The 21,049-nt window shown below is 43.2% G+C and overlaps 1 long non-coding RNA gene across 4 annotated transcripts; it reads right to left on the bottom strand.

Moving 5' to 3' along the window:
* Window positions 1-11,707: 11,707 nt before the first annotated feature.
* Window positions 11,708-16,658, bottom strand: LOC119329357. Of its 4 annotated transcripts, none has more exons than XR_005159462.1 (6): window positions 16,387-16,658; window positions 16,095-16,303; window positions 15,305-15,586; window positions 15,047-15,233; window positions 12,509-14,965; window positions 11,708-12,430 (listed from the first exon to the last, which is right to left on the bottom strand). It is a non-coding gene; the product is annotated as an uncharacterized LOC119329357 (long non-coding RNA). The 4 variants fall into 4 exon arrangements; XR_005159463.1 differs by having other exon boundaries at window positions 11,708-13,743; window positions 14,796-14,965; XR_005159464.1 differs by having other exon boundaries at window positions 11,708-12,909; window positions 14,796-14,965.
* Window positions 16,659-21,049: the final 4,391 nt, after the last annotated feature.

Genomic DNA, 21,049 nt, shown 5'->3' with positions numbered 1-21,049 from the left:
CCTTTCGGATTTCTATGTTGTTGCTTTGGGTTGGATTTCTTGCACAAATGTGGTCTCAATTTGAATCAATGAAATTTAAAATTATGCACTTAAATGTTGTTGAGATGAGTGTAGTGGAAATGTTGAGATTTGAATGAATATAATATTAAAATGAACTATAAAATAGAAAATAATATATTGGAAGTTAAATTCAGACTAGCCACAATGGATAGTAACATCGAAAGTGCTCTTCTGAGCACGAGCACAGGTGTGCTCGTTATCTGACTCGTCCTTTCCCTCGGAGATCCTCGCCTGTCAGCGTAGAGGCACAGGTATATATTACGTATTCCATAGCTATTCTGCGCATGTGGCCCACACGTGTGCAGGGACGTCGTTTGCCTGACTTACCCGGCTCAGACGGCCGCGCACGATTTGAGCCGTCCCGTGCAAGATTCTGATCCACCGGCGTGTGTCAAAGCCGGCGTCCCCTTCCTCTGTCCCCTCCTTTCTCGACGGCCATACACGCTCCACCGCCCTCTTGCCCTCCATGCCGGAAATCTCCCCAAACCACATGACTACACCATCCTCTCGGCCATGTGAGGCTGGATTCGGTTGCCAAGTTTCTAGTCCTCCTTATTATAGATCCACCAAACATTAATCTCCTTCTCCATTCATCCACTTTCAGGCTCGTCTGTACAGATTCATGAGTTCAAATGAGACATACCCGGCGTTGCTGAACCACGTTGCTGGCATCCAGTAGTACGAACGGGCCATGGATGCACAACCAGCCTCTCATCCGCATCACAGATTCGGGCGGGAGCCAGCATTTGAGGGTGTCGGGCTCTCCGGAGAATAGGTTATGCATGTGTGTTCTCAGAACCAGATCCGGCACGGACGCCCACCATGGTCACCTTCATGTTGTTCCTCTGACAGTCAGTGCATTGCCCAGCTTCTAGCAGAGAGACCCACCATGGAGGATTAACCGAACAAGCCTACGCAGTATCCATGCCATATGTTTTTTAGGGGTTCCATGCCATATGTAGGCATTACTTCATTTGTCTAGTGGTTTCCTAATAGTATTTGCTTACGAAATCCAGAATTGGCAATTCTCGGCCATGTACCACAGACCAATCTTGTAGTCATACCAATTCTACTCCAGAAATATATTTTACCACATTAACTCTTTACCTATACATCTTTTGACCCAGACATTATGCAGTCCCTACTTGTTACCTAATCTCATTATCATCATTTTTCACCCCCTCATGTTTCATACCTGAATGTTTTGACAAGTTCACTCCGGTATTTGCAGTACTGGTTTTGTCAAGAATGCAAAGCATGTATACTCAAAATTCTAACCACGTAAATGTTGGGGAACGTAGTAATTTCAAAAAAAATCCTACGCACATGCAAGATCATGGTGATGCATAGCAATGAGAGGGGAGAGTGTGATCTACGTACCGTTGTAGACCGACAGCGGAAGCGTTAGCACAACGCGGTTGATGTAGTCGTACGTCTTCATGGCCCGACCGATCAAGCACCGAAACTACGGCACCTCCGAGTTTTAGCACACGTTCAGCTCGATGACGATCCCCGAACTCCGATCCAGCAAAGTGTCGGGGAAGAGTTCCGTCAGCACGATGGCGTGGTGACGATCTTGATGTACTACCGTCGCAGGGCTTCGCCTAAGCACCGCTACAATATTATCGAGGGTTATGGTGGAAGGGGGCACCGCACACGGCTAAGAATATGATCACATGGATCAACTTATGTGTCTAGGGGTGCCCCATACCCCTGTATATAAAGGAGCAAGGGGAGGAGGCCGGCCGGCCCCTATTGGCGCGCCAGGAGGAGTCCTCCTCCTAGTAGGAATAGGACTCCTACTAGGAGGGGGAAGGAAGTGGGGAGGGAGAAGGAAAGGGGGGCGCCGCCCCCCTCCCCCCTCTCCTAGTCCAATTCGGACCAGGGGGGAGGAGGCGCGCGGCCCACCCTGGCTACCCTTCTCTCTCTCCACTAAGGCCCATATGGCCCATTACTTCTCCTGGTAGGGTTCCGGTAACCCTCCGGCTCTCCGGTTTTCTCCGAAATCACCCGGAACACTTCCGGTGTCCGAATATAGCCGTCCAATATATCAATCTTTATGTCTCGACCATTTCGAGACTCCTCGTTATATCCGTGATCACATCCGGGACTCCGAACTTCGGTACATCAAAACTCATAAACTCATAATATAACTGTCATCGAAACCTTAAGCGTGCGGACCCTACGGGTTCGAGAACAATGTAGACATGACCGAGACACGTCTCCGGTCAATAACCAATAGTGGAACCTGGATGCTCATATTGGCTCCTACATATTCTACGAAGATCTTTATCGGTCAGACCGCATAACAACATACGTTGTTCCCTTTGTCATTGGTATTTTACTTGCCCGAGATTCGATCGTCGGTATCTCAATACCTAGTTCAATCTCGTTACCGGCAAGTCTCTTTACTCGTTTCGTAATACATCATCTCACAACTAACTCATTAGTTGCAATGCTTGCAAGGCTTATGTGATGTGCATTACGGAGAGGGCCCAGAGATACCTCTCCGACAGTCGGAGTGACAAATCCTAATCTCGAAATACGCCAACCCAACATGTACCTTTGGAGACACCTGTAGAGCTCCTTTATAATCACCCAGTTACGTTGTGACGTTTGGTAGCACACAAAGTGTTCCTCCTGTTGGGGAACGTAGTAATTTCAAAATTTTCCTACGCACACGCAAGATCATGGTGATGCATAGCAACGAGAGGGGAGAGTGTTGTCTACGTACTCTCGTAGACCGAAGCGGAAGCGTTGACGCAACGTAGAGGAAGTAGTCGTACGTCTTCCCGGTCCAACCGATCCAAGCACCGTTACTCCGGCACCTCTGAGTTCTTGGCACACGTTCAGCTCGATGACGCTCCCCGGGCTCCGATCCAGCAAAGCTTCGGGGAGGAGTTCCGTCAGCACGACGGCGTGGTGACGATCTTGATGTTCAACCGTCGCAGGGCTTGGCCTAAGCACCGCTACAATATGACCGAGGTGGAATATGGTGGAGGGGGGCACCGCACACGGCTAAGGAACGATCACGAAGATCAACTTGTGTGTCCTAGGGTGCCCCCCTGCCCCCGTATATAAAGGAGCCAAGGGGAGGGGGCGGCCGTCCAAGGAGGGCGCGCCAAGGGGGAGTCCTACTCCCACCGGGAGTAGGACTCCCTTCTTTCCTAGTTGGAGAAGGAGAAGTGGGAAAGAGGAGGAAGAGGGAAAGGAAAGGGGGGGTGTCGCCCCCCTCTCCTTGTCCTATTCGGACTAGGGAGGGGAGGGGCGCGCGGCCACCTCTTGCCTCCTTTCCTCTTCTCCCTTAGGGCCCATGTAGGCCCAATAACCCCCGGGGGGGTCCGGTAACCCCCGGTACTCCGGTAAAATCTCGATTTCACCCGGAACGATTCCGATATCCAAATATAGGCTTCCAATATATCGATCTTTATGTATTGACCATTTTGAGACTCCTCGTCATGTCCATGATCACATCCGGGACTCCGAACAACCTTCGGTACATCAAAATACATAAACTCATAATGAAACTGTCATCGTAACGTTAAGCGTGCGGACCCTACGGTTCGAGAACAATGTAGACATGACCGAGACACGTCTCCGGTCAATAACCAATAGCGGAACCTGGATGCTCATATTGGTTCCTACATATTCTACGAAGATCTTTATCGGTCAGACTGCATAGCAACATACGTTGTTCCCTTTGTCATCGGTATGTTACTTGCCCGAGATTCGATCGTCGGTATCTCAATACCTAGTTCAATCTCGTTACCAGCAAGTCTCTTTACTCGTTCCGTAATACATCATCTCACAACTAACTCATTAGTTGCAATGTTTGCAAGGCTTATGTGATGTGCATTACCGAGAGGGCCCAGAGATACCTCTCCGACAATCGGAGTGACAAATCCTAATCTCGAAATACGCCAGCCCAACATGTACCTTTGGAGACACCTGTAGAGCACCTTTATAATCACCCTGTTACGTTGTGACGTTTGGTAGCACACAAAGTGTTCCTCCGGCAAACAGGAGTTGCATAATCTCATAGTCACAGGAACATGTATAAGTCATGAAGAAAGCAATAGCAACATACTAAACGATCGGGTGCTAAGCTAATGGAATGGGTCATGTCAATCAGATCATTCACCTAATGATGTGATCCCGTTAATCAAATAACAACTCTTTGTCCATGGTTAGGAAACATTACCATCTTTGATTAACGAGCTAGTCAAGTAGAGGCATACTAGTGACACTCTGTTTGTCTATGTATTCACACATGTATTATGTTTCCGGTTAATACAATTCTAGCATGAATAATAAACATTTATCATGATATAAGGAAATAAATAATAACTTTATTATTGCCTCTAGGGCATATTTCCTTCAGTCTCCCACTTGCACTAGAGTAAATAATCTAGATTACACAGTAATGATTCTAACACCCATGGAGCCTTGGTGCTGATCATGTTTTGCTCGTGGAAGAGGCTTAGTCAACGGGTCTGCTACATTCAGATCCGTATGTATCTTGCAAATCTCTATGTCTCCCACCTGGACTAGATCCCGGATGAAATTGAAGCGTCTCCTGATGTGCTTGGTTCTCTTGTGAAATCTGGATTCCTTTGCCAAGGCTTGCACCAGTATTGTCACAAAAGATTTTCATTGGACCCGATGTACTAGGTATGACACCTAGATCGGATATGAACTCCTTCATCCAGACTCCTTCATTTGCTGCTTCCGAAGCAGCTATGTATTCCGCTTCACACGTAGATCCCGCCACGACGCTTTGTTTAGAACTGCACCAACTGACAGCTCCACCGTTTAATGTAAACACGTATCCGGTTTGCGATTTAGAATCGTCCGGATCAGTGTCAAAGCTTGCATCAACGTAACCATTTACGATGAGCTCTTTGTCACCTCCATAAACGAGAAACATATCCTTAGTCCTTTTCAGGTATTTTAGGATGTTCTTGACCACTGTCCAGTGATCCACTCCTGGATTACTTTGGTACCTCCCTGCTAGACTTATAGCAAGGCACACATCAGGTCTGGTACACAGCATTGCATACATGATAGAGCCTATGGCTGAAGCATAGGGAACATCTTTCATTTTCTCTCTATCTTCTGTAGTGGTCGGGCATTGAGTCTTACTCAACTTCACACCTTGTAACACAGGCAAGAACCCTTTCTTTGCTTGATCCATTTTGAACTTCTTCAAAACTTTGTCAAGGTATGTGCTTTGTGAAAGTCCAATTAAGCGTCTTGATCTATCTCTATAGATCTTAATGCCTAATATGTAAGCAGCTTCACCGAGGTCTTTCATTGAAAAACTCTTATTCAAGTATCCCTTTATGCTATCCAGAAATTCTATATCATTTCCAATTAGTAATATGTCATCCACATATAATATCAGAAATGCTACAGAGCTCCCACTCACTTTCTTGTAAATACAGGCTTCTCCAAAAGTCTGTATAAAACCAAATGCTTTGATCACACTATCAAAGCGTTTGTTCCAACTTCGAGAGGCTTGCACCAGTCCATAAATGGATCGCTAGAGCTTGCACACTTTGTTAGCTTCCTTTGGATCGACAAAACCTTCTGGTTGCATCATATACAATTCTTCTTGCAGAAATCCATTCAGGAATGCAGTTTTGACATCCATCTGCCAAATTTCATAATCAAAAAATGCGGTAATTGCTAACATGATTCGGACAGACTTAAGCATCGCTACGGGTGAGAAGGTCTCATCGTAGTCAATCCCTTGAACTTGTCGAAAACCTTTTGCGACAAGTCGAGCTTTGTAGACAGTAACATTACCGTCAGCGCTAGTCTTCTTCTTAAAGATTCATTTATTCTCAATTGCTTGCCGATCATTGGGCAAGTCAACCTAAGTCCATACTTTGTTCTCATACATGGATCCCATCTCAGATTTCATGGCTTCAAGTCATTTTGCGGAATCTGGGCTCACCATCACTTCTCCATAGTTCGTAGGTTCATCATGATCTAGTAGCATGACTTCTAGAACAGGATTACCGTACCACTCTGGTGCGGATCTTACTCTGGTTGATCTACGAGGTTCAGTAGTATCTTGTTCTGAAGCTTCATGATCATCATCATTAGCTTCCTCACTAATTAGTGTAGGTGTCACAGAAACTGGTTTCTGTGATGTACTACTTTCCAATAAGGGAGCAGGTACAGTTACCTCATCAAGTTCTACTTTCCTCCCACTCACTTCTTTCGAGAGAAACTCCTTCTCTAGAAAGTTTCCGAATTTAGCAACAAAAGTTTTGCCTTCGGATCTGTGATAGAAGGTGTATCCAATAGTTTCCTTTGGATATCCTATGAAGACACATTTCTCCAATTTGGGTTCGGGCTTATCAGGTTGAAGCTTTTTCACATAAGCATCGCAACCCCAAACTTTCAGAAACGACAACTTTGGTTTCTTGCCAAACCATAGTTCATAAGGCGTCGTCTCAACGGATTTTGATGGTGCCCTATTTAATGTGAATGCGGCCGTCTCTAGAGCATAACCCCAAAACGATAGCGGTAAATCAGTAAGAGACATCATAGATCGCACCATATCTAGTAAAGTACGATTACGACGTTCAGACACACCATTACGCTGTGGTGTTCCGGGTGGCGTGAGTTGCGAAACTATTCCGCATTGTTTCAAATGTACACCAAACTCGTAACTCAAATATTCTCCTCCACGATTAGATCGCAGGAATTTTATTTTCTTGTTACGATGATTTTCAACTTCACTCTGAAATTCTTTGAACTTTTCAAATGTTCCAGACTTATGTTTCATTAAGTAGATATACCCATATCTTCTTAAGTCATCTGTGAAGGTGAGAAAATAACGATATCCGCCACGAGCCTCAACATTCATCGGACCATATACATCTGTATGTATGATTTCCAATAAATCTGTTGCTCTCTCCATAGTACCGGAGAATGGTGTTTTTGTCATCTTATCCATAAGGCACGGTCGCAAGTACCAAGTGATTCATAATCAAGTTGTTCCAAAAGCCCATCAGTATGGAGTTTCTTCATGCGCTTTGCACCGATATGACCCAAACGGCAGTGCCACAAATAAGTTGCACTATCATTATCAACTCTGCATCTTTTTGCTTCAACATTATGAATATGTGTGTCACTACTATCGAGATTTAATAAGAATAGACAACTCTTTAAGGGTGCATGACCATAAACGATATTACTCATATAAATAGAACACCCATTATTCTCTGATTTAAATGAATAACCGTCTCGCATCAAACAAGATCCAGATATAATGTTCATGCTTAACGCTGGCATCAAATAACAATTATTTAGGTCTAATACTAATCCCGAAGGTAGATGTAGAGGTAGCGTGCCGACCGCGATCACATCGACTTTGGAACCATTTCCTACGCGCATCGTCACCTCGTCCTTAGCTAATCTTCGCTTAATCCGTAGTCCCTGTTTCGAGTTGCAAATGTTAGCAACAGAACCAGTATCAAATACCCAGGTGCTACTGCGAGCATTAGTAAGGTACACATCAATAATATGTATATCACATATACATTTGTTCACCTTGCCATCCTTCTTATCCACCAAATACTTGGGGCAGTTCCGCTTCCAGTGACCAGTCTGCTTGCAGTAGAAGCACTCAATTTCAGGCTTAGGTCCAGGTTTGGGTTTCTTCTTTTGAGTAGCAACTTGCTTGCTGTTCTTTTTGAAGTTCCCATTCTTCTTCCCTTTGCCCTTTTTCTTGAAACTAGTGGTCTTCTTGACCATCAACACTTGATGCTCCTTTTTGATTTCTACCTCCGCAGCTTTCAGCATTGCGAAGAGCTCGGGAATAGTCGTATTCATCCCTTGCATATTATAGTTCATCACGAAGTTCTTGTAGCTTGGTGGTAGTGATTGGAGAATTCTGTCAATGACGCAATCATTTGGAAGATTAACTCCCAATTGAATCAAGTGATTATTATACCCAGACATTTTGAGTATATGCTCACTGACAGAACTGTTCTCCTCCATCTTGCAGCTATAGAACTTATTGGAGACTTCATATCTCTCAATCCGGGCATTTGCTTGAAATATTAACTTCAACTCCTGGAACATCTCATATGCTCCATGATGTTCAAAACGTCGTTGAAGTCCCGATTCTAAGCCGTAAAGCATGGCACACTGAACTATCGAGTAGTCATCAGCTTTGCTCTGCCAGACGTTCATAACATCTGGTGTTGCTCCAGCAGCAGGCCTGGCACCCAGCGGTGCTTCCAGAACGTAATTCTTCTGTGCAGCAATGAGGATAATCCTCAAGTTACGGACCCAGTCCGTGTAATTGCTACCATCATCTTTCAACCTTGCTTTCTCAAGGAACGCATTAAAATTCAACGGAACAACAGCACGGGCCATCTATCTACAATCAAACATAAATAAGCAAGATACTATCAGGTACTAAGTTCATGATAAATTTAGGTTCAATTAATCATATTACTAAAGAACTCCCACTTAGATAGACATACCTCTAATCCTCTAAGTGATTACGTGATCCAAATCAACTAAACCATGTCCGATCATCACGTGAGATGGAGTAGTTTCATTGGTGAACATCGCTATGTTGATCATATCTACTATATGATTCATGCTCGACCTTTCGGTCTCTGTGTTCCGAGGCCATATCTGTATATGCTTGGCTCGTCAAGTATAACCTGAGTATTCTGCGTGTGCAACTGTTTTGCACCCGTTGTATTTGAACGTAGAGCCTATCACACCCGATCATCACGTGGTGTCTCAGCACGAAGAACTTTCGCAACGGTGCATACTCAGGGAGAACACTTCTTGATAATTAGTGAGAGATCATCTTAAAATGCTACCGTCAATCAAAGCAAGATAAGATGCATAAAAGATAAACATCACATGCAATCAATATAAGTGATATGATATGACCATCATCATCTTGTGCTTGTGATCTCCATCTTCGAAGCACCGTCGTGATCACCATCGTCACCGACGCGACACCTTGATCACCATCGTAGCATCGTTGTCGTCTCGCCAATCTTATGCTTCCACGACTATCGCTACCGCTTAGTGATAAAGTAAAGCATTACAGCGCCATTGCATTGCATACAATAAAGCGACCATATGGCTCGTGCCAGTTGCCGATAACTTGGTTACAAAACATGATCATCTCATACAATAAAATTTAGCATCATGTCTTGACCATATCACATCACAACATGCCCTGCAAAAACAAGTTAGACGTCCTCTACTTTGTTGTTGCAAGTTTTACGTGGCTGCTACGAGCTTAATCAAGAACCAATCTTACCTACGCATCAAAACCACAACGATAGTTTGTCAAGTTGGTGTTGTTTTAACCTTCGCAAGGACCGGGCGTAGCCACACTCGGTTCAACTAAAGTTGGAGAAACTGTCACCCGCTAGCCACCTTTGTGCAAAGCACGTCTGGAGAACCGGTCTCGCGTAAGCGTACGCGTAATGTCGGTCCGGGCCGCTTCGTCCAACAATACCGCCGAACCAAAGTATGACATGCTGGTAAGCAGTATGACTTATATCGCCCACAACTCACTTGTGTTCTACTCGTGCAGATAACATCAACACATAAAACCTAGGCTCTGATACCACTGTTGGGGAACATAGTAATTTCAGAAAAAATTCTACGCACACGCAAGATCATGGTGATGCATAGCAACGAGAGGGCAGAGTGTGATCTACGTACCCTTGTAGACCGACAGCGGAAGCGTTAGCACAACGCGGTTGATGTAGTCGTACGTCTTCACGACCCGACCGATCAAGCACCGAAACTACGGCACCTCCGAGTTTTAGCACACGTTCAGCTCGATGACGATCCCCGGACTCCGATTCAGCAAAGTATCGGGGAAGAGTTCCGTCAGCACCACGGCGTGGTGACGATCTTGATGTACTACCGTCGCAGGGCTTCACCTAAGCACCGCTACAATATTATCGAGGATTATGGTGGAAGGGGGCACCACACACGGCTAAGAATATGATCACGTGGATCAACTTATGTGTCTAGAGGTGCCCCCTGCCCCCGTATATAAAGGAGCAAGGGGAGGAGGCCGGCCGGCCCCTATTGGCGCGCCAGGAGGAGTCCTCCTCCTAGTAGGAGTAGGACTCCTACTAGGAGGGGGAAGGAAGTGGGGAGGGAGAAGGAAAGGGGGGCGCCGCCCCCCTCTCCTAGTCCAATGGACCAGGGGGGGAGGAGGCGCGCGGCCCACCCTGGCTACCCTTCTCTCTCCACCAAGGCCCATATGGCCCATTACTTCTCCCGGTAGGGTTCCGGTAACCCTTCGGCTCTTCGGTTTTCTCCGAAATCACTCGGAACACTTCCGGTGTCCGAATATAGCCGTCCAATATATCAATCTTTATGTCTCGACCATTTCGAGACTCCTCGTTATGTCTGTGATCACATCCGGGACTCCGAACTAACTTCGGTACATCAAAACTCATAAACTCATAATATAACTGTCATCGAAACCTTAAGCGTGCGAACCCTACGGGTTCAAGAACAATGTAGACATGACCGAGACACGTCTCCGGTCAATAACCAATAGCGGAACCTGGATGCTCATATTGGCTCCTACATATTCTACGAAGATCTTTATCGGTCAGACCGCATAACAATATACGTTGTTCCCTTTGTCATCGGTATTTTACTTGCCCGAGATTCGATCGTCGGTATCTCAATACCTAGTTCAATCTCGTTACCGGCAAGTCTCTTTACTCGTTTCGTAATACATCATCTCACAACTAACTCATTAGTTATAATGCTTGCAAGGCTTATGTGATGTGCATTACCGAGAGGGCCCAGAGATACCTCTCTGACAATCGGAGTGACAAATCATAATCTCGAAATACGCCAACCCAACATGTACCTTTGGAGACACCTGTAAAGCTCCTTTATAATCACCCAGTTACGTTGTGACGTTTGGTAGCACACAAAGTGTTCCTCCGGCAAATGGGAGTTGCATAATCTCATAGTCATAGGAACATGTATAAGTCATGAAGAAAGCAATAGCAACATACTAAACGATCGGGTGCTAAGCTAATGGAATGGGTCATGTCAATCACATCATTCTCCTAATAATGTGATCCCGTTAATCAGATGACAACACATATCTATGGTTAGGAAACATAACCATCTTTGATTAATGAGCTAGTCAAGTAGAGGCATACTAGTGACGCTTGGTTTGTCTATGTATTCACACAAGTATTATGTTTCCGGATAATACAATTCTAGCATGAATAATAAACATTTATCATGATATAAGGAAATAAAATAATAACATTATTATTGCCTCTAGGGCATATTTCCTTCAGTAAACAACCACAATCTTGAAGAAAACTACCCCTCGTGCCATGCTATGATGTTAAATATACGGTAATGAAAGGACATCATTCAAATTGTAACATCACCATCCTACACAAACTCTCATCCTGCATACGAACTCCTCACCATCCACAGCTTCAACTTAAAGTCTTAACCATAATATAAGGGCCTCTTTGATTCATTGGATTGCAAAAACACGAGAATAGGAAAAACGTAGGATTGGAATGGCATGTCCATTGGATCCCTATAGGATTTGAGTTTGTTTGATTGTGTCATGGAAAAAACAAAGGATTTCTTCCAAGAGGTTGAAGTGGATGTTAGAATTCTTATGAAATGTAGTACAAATGAATCCTTAGGATAGAATCCTATAGTATTCAATCCTACGAATCAAACGACCAACGTAGGAAAAATTCCTAAGGATTCTAATCCTTAAAAAATCCTATGAAAATCCTTTGAATCAAAGAGGCCCTAAAGATATGTCTTCGTACATTTAGCGCTCATAATTTAAGTTCACCGTGAGCACAAGAGCTTCCACGCCAGCTATGTGGGGTGAAGTTAAACAGGTCACATCCAGACCAAAAATATAGGTCTTGCTTTACATGAGTGTATCTAGTGCTGAACAAACATCGGAATCCAGGCACTACCACAGCAGCATCTGGCAAGGCAGCTAACAACTGCCCGAAGTGTCAAAATATAACCTAGGGGTTGTCATCTAGACTTGCATCTTCAAGAACCAAACTACCTTCGCTATCACCTCTTAACTTCTCAGAACAGCACTTCCAAGATCATGAAATCTGGCAGCACACCCCTGTTTCCTCTCATCAAAATCACCTCATGGGCAAATGGAGCTTCAGAGATAGTGTAGCCGGTTCTGCACATTTTTTTAATAGAGCAAAATCTTTCTGCGGCATGAGAAATGTGCATCTCCCCTTACCCACGCGCTTACCGGTGTGAGATGATTTTCTAGGTAAAGCCGATCGACTTCCCTGATGTAATTCAGAACGAAGAGCTGTCCTTGCTGCGAAAAAAAAGGTATTAGTCCATATCCGGGTCGTCGAACAAGGCTGGCAAATGTGAATTGCATCAAATGCCTTACATATCACAATTAAAATGCAATCCCACGTTGTAGTTAATCGTCCAGCCCTTAGCAGACACATGCCACCCAGCAATGTTTGCATGAATGCAATGCCGAAGGCCATCTAGGATGAGGTTTGCATTGTTCTCGTGCTTATATCACATCTCCTCAATAGGCTCAGATGTCTCGCATGGGTCCATCACTAACATGGTCATTTCTTCCATGTCGATGACGTAAAGTCACCAGCCATCCAACATAGGCACTGACAGCATCAGCTACGAAAACAAATTCCCATAGAAATTCCCACTGCAAGTAGTATTTTACCCTCTGCTGTTATGGAACTATTTTCTCCTCAAGCACCGTAATCAGGATGGACGCTGTATAGATGCGAATGGTCCCCTTCAAATCGAACAATAACCAACCTACTCAAAATAATCAAACTCAACCTATTGAGAGTATAATTGCTGAACAGTATAATTGTGTTTATATCTCTTTATCACATCAAAGTAAATGGCCATTTACCTGAAGTGCTGAACTAATAAGTTTTTGAACTGACCAAAGGCAGCAAACATAGTTTCAGTACTTGATTATGGTGATAGATTTTAATCATTTTAGTAGATTAGTTTACTGAAAACTGAATAAATTGTCCTCGCTAATTTGTGTTCCGGTTTCAATTGTTTTGAATTACCATCCCGGCCTCCAGTGCCTCTCACATGGATCCAGAAAGATAAATTCCTCCCTCTCTCTCCCTTTTCACCACCTCTTCCGGAACTGTGCACTAGTCGCAGGACACTACCACTCGTCTGACGATCTATCATGCTTGTGGCCCAACTCCTTTCCTTATCGCTGCTTCTCTGCCGTCATTGCAGCGGCTGTCCTTCCTCCTGGACTTCTGTTTGTGCAACCATGACGTCTCATCCCGTTGCCCGTTGCCAGTTGGGCCTCCCCTATACAGTCATAGTGCTCTGACTCAACAAGTGCCTCCTGCTATGGTAACATTGTGCTAGCTAGATAATATTCATTCCTTTCACTCATTAAGAGAGAAAAAAATTGGTCAGAGTTCTATAATAATATTTAATTTGTTCGCCTGGTGTTAACTTACTTTGGATCATTATCTTATTTTCAGACCTTGCTAAGTAAGCTGGCATGGTTCTCGAAAATGTACTCAATATGCATATGTCATATATAGGATCTCCCATCACACCATGTGCCACTTTGATAGGAACTGATGGTTTTGTAGCAAGTGTTACTGAGCTCTTCAAAAAGAAAAAGAAATATAATTAAAGCAAATTTAAGCAACTAATTTGTCCAACTGTTTAGTAATCCATGTTTGATTGGCACATTTTCAGGTCACATTAAACACAGAATGTCACCTCTTTGCACTAAAATCACACATTGATAATTCAAGATACTCTATTTGTTGTATTTAAACACACCGTTCTATTCCACAAAACACCATGTTAAAATCTTGTACCAAACATGAAAATCGGTTGATCTATTCGACCATTCCTAATTAGTAATTACTCGAGCATTGTCACCAAAAAATTCTCCAGCAAGAGTTTATATGTTGGTGTTGGTTTTGTGGTATTCTGTGATCCTGGGAGAGCCAACGGAAGTTTATCACTACTGTGTATAATATCAGATCCTTCAACTGAATTTGTATCTCCCCAAATAAAGCAGTTGCAACAATGAAATTTCTGAATAAGTGCATATATTCTACGAACTGCTGGGTGTTGGCATCTTTACAAACAAAATTAAGTCCCTTAAGATGGGTTCAGTATAAGAAAAACACTCACGCTAATGGGTTGATTTCCAATTTGGTTGTCTACCGCAGTAAAATAAAAATAAAGCAGAGGCAACAATAGTGATATTTCTGAATTAGTGAATATATACTCTCAAATGCTGGTTGTTAGTATCTTTCCAAACAAAATTAAGTCCTTTAAGATGGGTTCAGGGTAACAACACTCACACTAATTGTCAGATTTCCAATTTGGTTTGACTAATTCCACAACCCTACATGCTTTAACTTGACTAATTCTGCAACCCTTCGCCGACGTCGTCTCCTCGTTTACATCCTGGCCCACAACCCAGGTGTATTCTTTCATTTCCTTATTTACGGAAGCACTTCTATCTAATGCCAGCATTTAATGCACCACATCCCAATATGCACCTCAACCGCCCAGATAAAGAGTACAGGTGTGCCCGCAATCAGAAACACGGTGTCCTATCATCAGGCTGATGAGTACAGACTCGCAATACCATATTATGTAGGTGCTCCCTCACCGAGAATAAAGGTTCAATTGGGTACCTCGATGAGATGTAGGGGGTTCTAGGTCTGATTCCATGTCAATCTGGGAGTAGCGGCATAGGATTATGGGCATCAACTCATGATCCATAAGGGTGTTCCCGGCTAGCTGTTCCTTTGGAGCAACACCTGATATTCGTATAAACCTACGAACTTTGTGGACAAGGGAATTCCTACAAAAGCATATGAATAAGTATTAGCAACACGTTATGTTTAAATGCAGACGTATTTTAGTACATGTGTGGGGTAACTACCCTGGATAGTTCTTGACCAGATGCAGAACTGAAGAATGTATCAAAATTCAGAGACACTTGCTTCAGGTCGGTATGGAACAACACCACTGTTGCATGGGTTAGTCTGGAAACCAGGGCAGAAGATATACTTTCGCCCTGTGAGCTCGTCTCGCGGTTGTCTAAGGCTTTAGATAAAAGTATCGTGTAACTGTAGCATGGAATTATGTAAGGCTTCAAATAAAAGTAATAGTTGGATTATCAATATTTTTACAACCATACCTTGCAGTTTGAGTATGATGTAACATCGTTGTCGATGCCAGCAGCCATATTGATCATTCTTCTAACAGACTGTCCTGATCAAAGAGGTTGATGCGAGGAAGAACATCATGCTCCTTGTTAACATAGCGATAGGTGAAGTGTGTATCTTTTGAACCGACATCCGCGAAAACCTCCATCGTCTTCCGTACATCGTCCTCTGCTTTGCTCATGGCTAATTTTCCCACATAGATTCTTCCGCGCCCCATTTGTGAAGGGAACATTCACCATCGACCCAAAAAACTCCTACAACGATGCATACCATGGTTAGGATATGGTATTCATGCTGCTGACGAAGGACCTACTCTAACCCTGCAATCAGCATGCAACTGCTGATGTGAGTACAACGCCACATATCCCCATTCCACGGAGAAAATGTACAGATGATGAAACCCTTAGATCTCTTTCATATTCATCTAGTTTTTGTTAACAATCAAAGTTCGGAATTTGCTCACAATTTCCTCGCCAAATTGCACTTGGAACTGAAATAAACTCACTCTTATCTCCACGCTTTCAGACCAATGCTGCAAATTTCGACAGAAAAATCCCCTTTTGACAGTCACTACCAATGTTGCTGAAAAAAATCTTTCAATTTCCAGTTTGCACCTAACTAAATCCCTCATTCGTCACACTTGGCTGCTATTCATCCTAGTCTGTACTCTGATTATTAGCAGTCAATCACATATGTCTGCACTTGCTGAATCCGACTTGCACTACTAATTTTTTGGATTGAATATCTTGATTCCTAACATACCTGTGTGCCCATCCTGAAGTTCTTGGATCCATCTTTCCTGCCGACTGTGCCGAGGCCTGTGGGGAATCCTCCCTCTGATCTCTAGCGGCTGCCTCTACCGCACAAATCTTCCCATCGAATGGGGGTTGATTCTGCTCCGTGCCGCCACAGGATAATGGAGGGGCTCCATAGGGATTTCACAATCATTAACCTCCTCAGGCACCATAAATCTGACAAGAAATCGGTCCAAGCTTGCATTAGGAACTCCATGGGATTAGAAAGAACAAGAAAAACAAGGGAGACCTTTTGGTACCTTTTAATCGGTTGCATAAGGAACTCCATGCCCACTGGCAGATCTTGCCCCCCTGATTGAATCGCTTCTCCACAGCCTCGGCGCTCTCTCTCTACTTGCAAAATCCAGAAGGGTGAGGTAGAAGACGACTGTACCACACCAACCCACCACTTACCAGCCATTCCGTCGATGCAGATAACGGAAAGTAACTTTTCTGATCCACGGATCAGGAAGAGGAATGTCGTCCTGAGTCACGGCTCGGCCAGCTGCCGTCGACCACCACGCATCCTCCGTCTTCCCTGGCCCACAGCTCATTTGTATTTCCACCTCCCACTCCTTTTTCTAGCGCTCGCGTATCTGGCTCATGCCATAAATGCATCGCATCGCCAGAGCCAATTCAACCGCCCAGATACCGAGCTCATGTGTGCTCGTGAGCAGAAACACCGCTTCCGTAGTAACATAGACTAGTAACATGCATATGTTACTAATCTATATTACTACCTCTATAATGAGAAGTGACATATGTGTAGTAACATGCAACACTTCATTTATTAGGCTATAGACTCATCTTGCTTTGAGATGTGTGGTGTTAGACTAGTCACAGTGGGAGTAACTTCAGCAGTAACATCGAGTCAATTCAGCAAATTTGCTTATATGGTAATGAGTTAATGAGGAGAGAGGTAGTTGTAGTAACTTAGCTAGTTACTAGTTATTGTAACATCACATGTCCCAATGCAATATGAGTTTATAACCTAATAAATGAAGCTTTGCATGTTACCACGCTTATGTTACTACTCACTATGAATGTAGTAACATAGTATAGGAATATGTGTATATTACTCTCCATTGTGGCTAGTCTTACTCATACTACTAGTAACTAGCTATGTTACTATTTTCCTTTCTTTCTTCATTTATTGTTTGCCACATCATTTATTTTATCTAGATATGTGTGATATTACTACCTATGTTTACTCCCACTGTGGGTAGTCTTAGGGATATGACTAGTTGCGAGCATCTCAATGCACATGGATTATTGGGAGTTAAGTTTAGTACTCCCTCCGATCCATATTAATTGTCGCTAATTTTGTACAAAATCAGCGGCAATTAATATGGATTAGAAGGAGTAAGTGAGTTAGGAATTAAATAAAAGGAATGTGTTAGAGTTCAATTTGTTGATAATTAGGATTATTTGACTCTTTGGATTAGAACTTTGAACTTGTGACTAGAACTTAGAACATGGGGTTCGTGTCTGGTTGATTTGCTTTCCTGTTAACTACACCAAAAATCAACTTTACTCTTTTTACAGGAAAATCAACTACACTTCATGAAACTTGTTTCTTAGATTGGTTTACCTTCCAATTTTAATACCAAACAAAACAACCTCCCAAGCATCGAAACTAGAGATTTGCCCATCTATACTAGAAGTTGTTTCGTCAGTATCATGGTGTGTTTATCTTTTCAATGAAAGTTGATATGTGGAGGTTTAAACTAGCAGCCAACTTTCCTTGACGTGTTCATCTACCGTACATTGTAATGGTCACTATGTCGGGCAGTTAGGATGCATGCTCTTTATCTTTGTCATTGCCGAAACTAGAACCTTTGGCGGTGTGATTGCTTCAAAGAACAATGAAACAATTAGTGACCATTGCTAGCCATCCTTGCAATTTCAAGTTTTACCAAACCACATTAGGATTGGTGAAATATCCGGGTTTTTGTGCAAGTGCTTAAACTCTGGAATTCTCTGTCTAAGATCCACCTAAATCCTAAGGACAATGATGTTTTGACATGAAAGTAGGAATCCAAGGATGTCTTATCGACAAAGTCAGTTTACACATCATATTTTAACACTTCGATCATTAACCCCGCAACAAAGGTGATCTAGTTGTCTTGGGCTCCACTTGGATGCAAAAAAATCTATGGTTGGTCACTCATGAGAGGATTTGGACAGCTGGTCACCTGCTAAACATGGTCTTCCCATAACGAGCGATGTGTTTTATATGGCACACCCGGGAAAACATTTGTCACCTGTTCATGGAGTATTGTGCGGTGATCAACATAACTAGCATCGAGAATATAGGTCGTCTTGTTTGTACAAATGAGAGATGGCAAAATTTGAAGGATAGGGAAAAATAAAACTATAATTACATCCTTGAATCCCGCTTCCTTTTAGTAGAGCAACTTTGGCTATTGAACTAGCCATGCCAAAGAGGAATTGACCAAAGCGCCATACCTCTCTTATATCTATTATGACATTTCTGGTGAGGAGCCTTGAACAAGAAAAGCTGATTCGGGTCTCCTTCTTTGTTAAAAAAGGTTACAAGAGCAAATGTTTTTAGAAAAAAATCTGGTCGGGTGAGAGCCCTGACGAAAAGAAGGCAGATAAGAGAGGGCTCAGATTGTCACTATTTATCTAAGTGATCCAAACATTCCATCAAATGGTTGTATACTGGTTCGATCGGTTGCTAGGGATTGGCCCAATTGCTGGTAATGTATTTACTTCTTGTTTTGCACGTAGCTGGGTCCAATCAATCTTCAGTCGTACATGTAGTTACATTGTAGGGTGTAGTACGTAGCATGTTAGCCATTTACCACATCATCACATGATTTTGTAATGTTTTCACCCAACATTATTTAATGACAAACCTATTGTCACTTAAGGGGAACTCATCACATATAAATAAGAAAAATAAGTGCTTCACCAACCATCACCTATGTGAATATTAATCACCCTCCCCCCATTATATAGGCCCCTTTGTTTTGACGGGAATAGATAACATCGTGCAATTGTTTCACTTTCTTTTAACTTGTTTTGCAAAACTAGGTTAGTCCATCAAGTACGCGTCACACATGTAAAAATAGATGATACATGAGAAAGGCCAAAGAGTCTTATGGGTCGACCAATGGGAATAGGAGGCGTTAGTAACCGGGTTGTGGCAATTAGTTTCAGAAACCATCGAGGTTCAACATTGGCGACCTTGTCTTACATCTCATTCAAGACAAGACATACCACAAACTCAAGTCGTCGTGGAAGGGTCCGTTCATCATCGACGAATTGTTGCACAACAGAGCACCTTGGAACATCCAGCTGCGTCGTTGAGCTGAATCCTTGGAACATCCAACTGCTATGTTCCTTTTGCACCTGACCTTTTTTAGTTCATTTCTATTCATGTTTAGTTCGATCAGACATTATATGAGTTGAATAAAGATGGTTTGCATAATGTGGATGTCACACTGTACTGTGGTCTGTAAGTTTAATGCTAAGAATTGCAGCCTAGGTTAGTACCTGACATTTTCACAAACCAAAATTTGAGGGAATGGTGAACTGGCTATCGTCAGGAGCATGCGTGTACAAATAAAATAGTCTCTCCCCTCGCAAAAATAAAAGATAAAACGGTCTCTCATACATAAATATGGCACCAGATGAAGTGTGTGCCCCGTTGTGCATGGCTACATTCAAGCAATGTGTATGCGATGTATACGATTTTAGATGGTGAGTTCCTTGCATCGGTGATGATGGTTGAGTTGGGCTAACTTTTTTTCATCCAAGTGCATATAACACCTCTCCTCTGAATAGAGGGAACTGCGCGAACCAATCTGTGGTTGGATGGTTAGGAGAACAGTGATATCCTCAGCCCAAGAGTTCAAGTCATAGACTTGACATTGGTGTTCGCATTATTTCGACTACGATGCGGCTCACTCTCTCGGAGGTGCTCATAAGAGTAGGATGTGTGTGTGTGCGTTCATAGGAGTAAGTGTATGCTTGTGTATGTAGCGACTTTGATTGTACCGTGTTAAAAAAAAGAATAAAAAGGACTGCAACAATCAAACAAACTAGGAATAACCAACGACCACCGAACAACCAACTTAGGGCAAACCCTGTTCCGCCTGTGGCACGCACCCACACGTTGTTTTCAAAATTAATTTATGACATAAATTTTAAAAATCATGGTATATATTATATATTTTCAACATATTTTAAAAATTGAATATTTTTTATATTTAAAAATTATATAAATTTGAATTTTTAAAAATTGTGAGTAATTTTACATGAAATAGTATAAAAAAATTGGCTTGGCCAGCCCATAGCTACTTGCTGGCGGGCTAGCTACTGTGTTGTACCCGATCCATACGAGAAAAATTAGAAGAGCACAACCACCAAAAGGACGAGGCGGTGCAGTTCCTGTTGAAACATAGCCGAATTCTCTTCAAAAATATGCCCAGCCACACAACTGATCCTAAGAATCAAACGCACACCCACCATTCATCAACCCCCGCTGCGGTCAGTCCGCTGCCATCCAGCAGGCCCACTTGCCAGGCAAAAAGAGTATGCACGTACCTAGTCAGCTGAGTGAAACTCATTGCCGGCAAATCCATGCACCAGCACGAGGACCCACACGCCAGTGGCCGTGAAGCCCTGAACCTTGGCCTGGCTACCCACGCATAAATATGAAGGAAATTTTGACTTTGGAGTTAAGCACTACAGCAGGTTGGATTGCAAGAGGTCGTCCCTCTCACTGACTCAACCCTGATCACTTGGTGCCATATGGCATTAAGCGTGATGCATGAGGACATGAGAAAAAAAAAGAATTCCATGGTCTCGTGGAGCATATGAAGAGAAAGGAACGAAAGGCTTTTCGACGATATGGTCAACCGAATGTACCTTATATTTTGATCAGATATAAGC

The sequence above is a fragment of the Triticum dicoccoides genome, chromosome 7A, assembly GCF_002162155.2.
Source record: "Triticum dicoccoides isolate Atlit2015 ecotype Zavitan chromosome 7A, WEW_v2.0, whole genome shotgun sequence".
Classification (NCBI taxonomy): Eukaryota; Viridiplantae; Streptophyta; class Magnoliopsida; order Poales; family Poaceae; genus Triticum; species Triticum dicoccoides.
The sequence above is the reverse complement of the archived record's forward strand: the minus strand, read 5'-3'. Positions and strand labels throughout refer to the sequence as shown.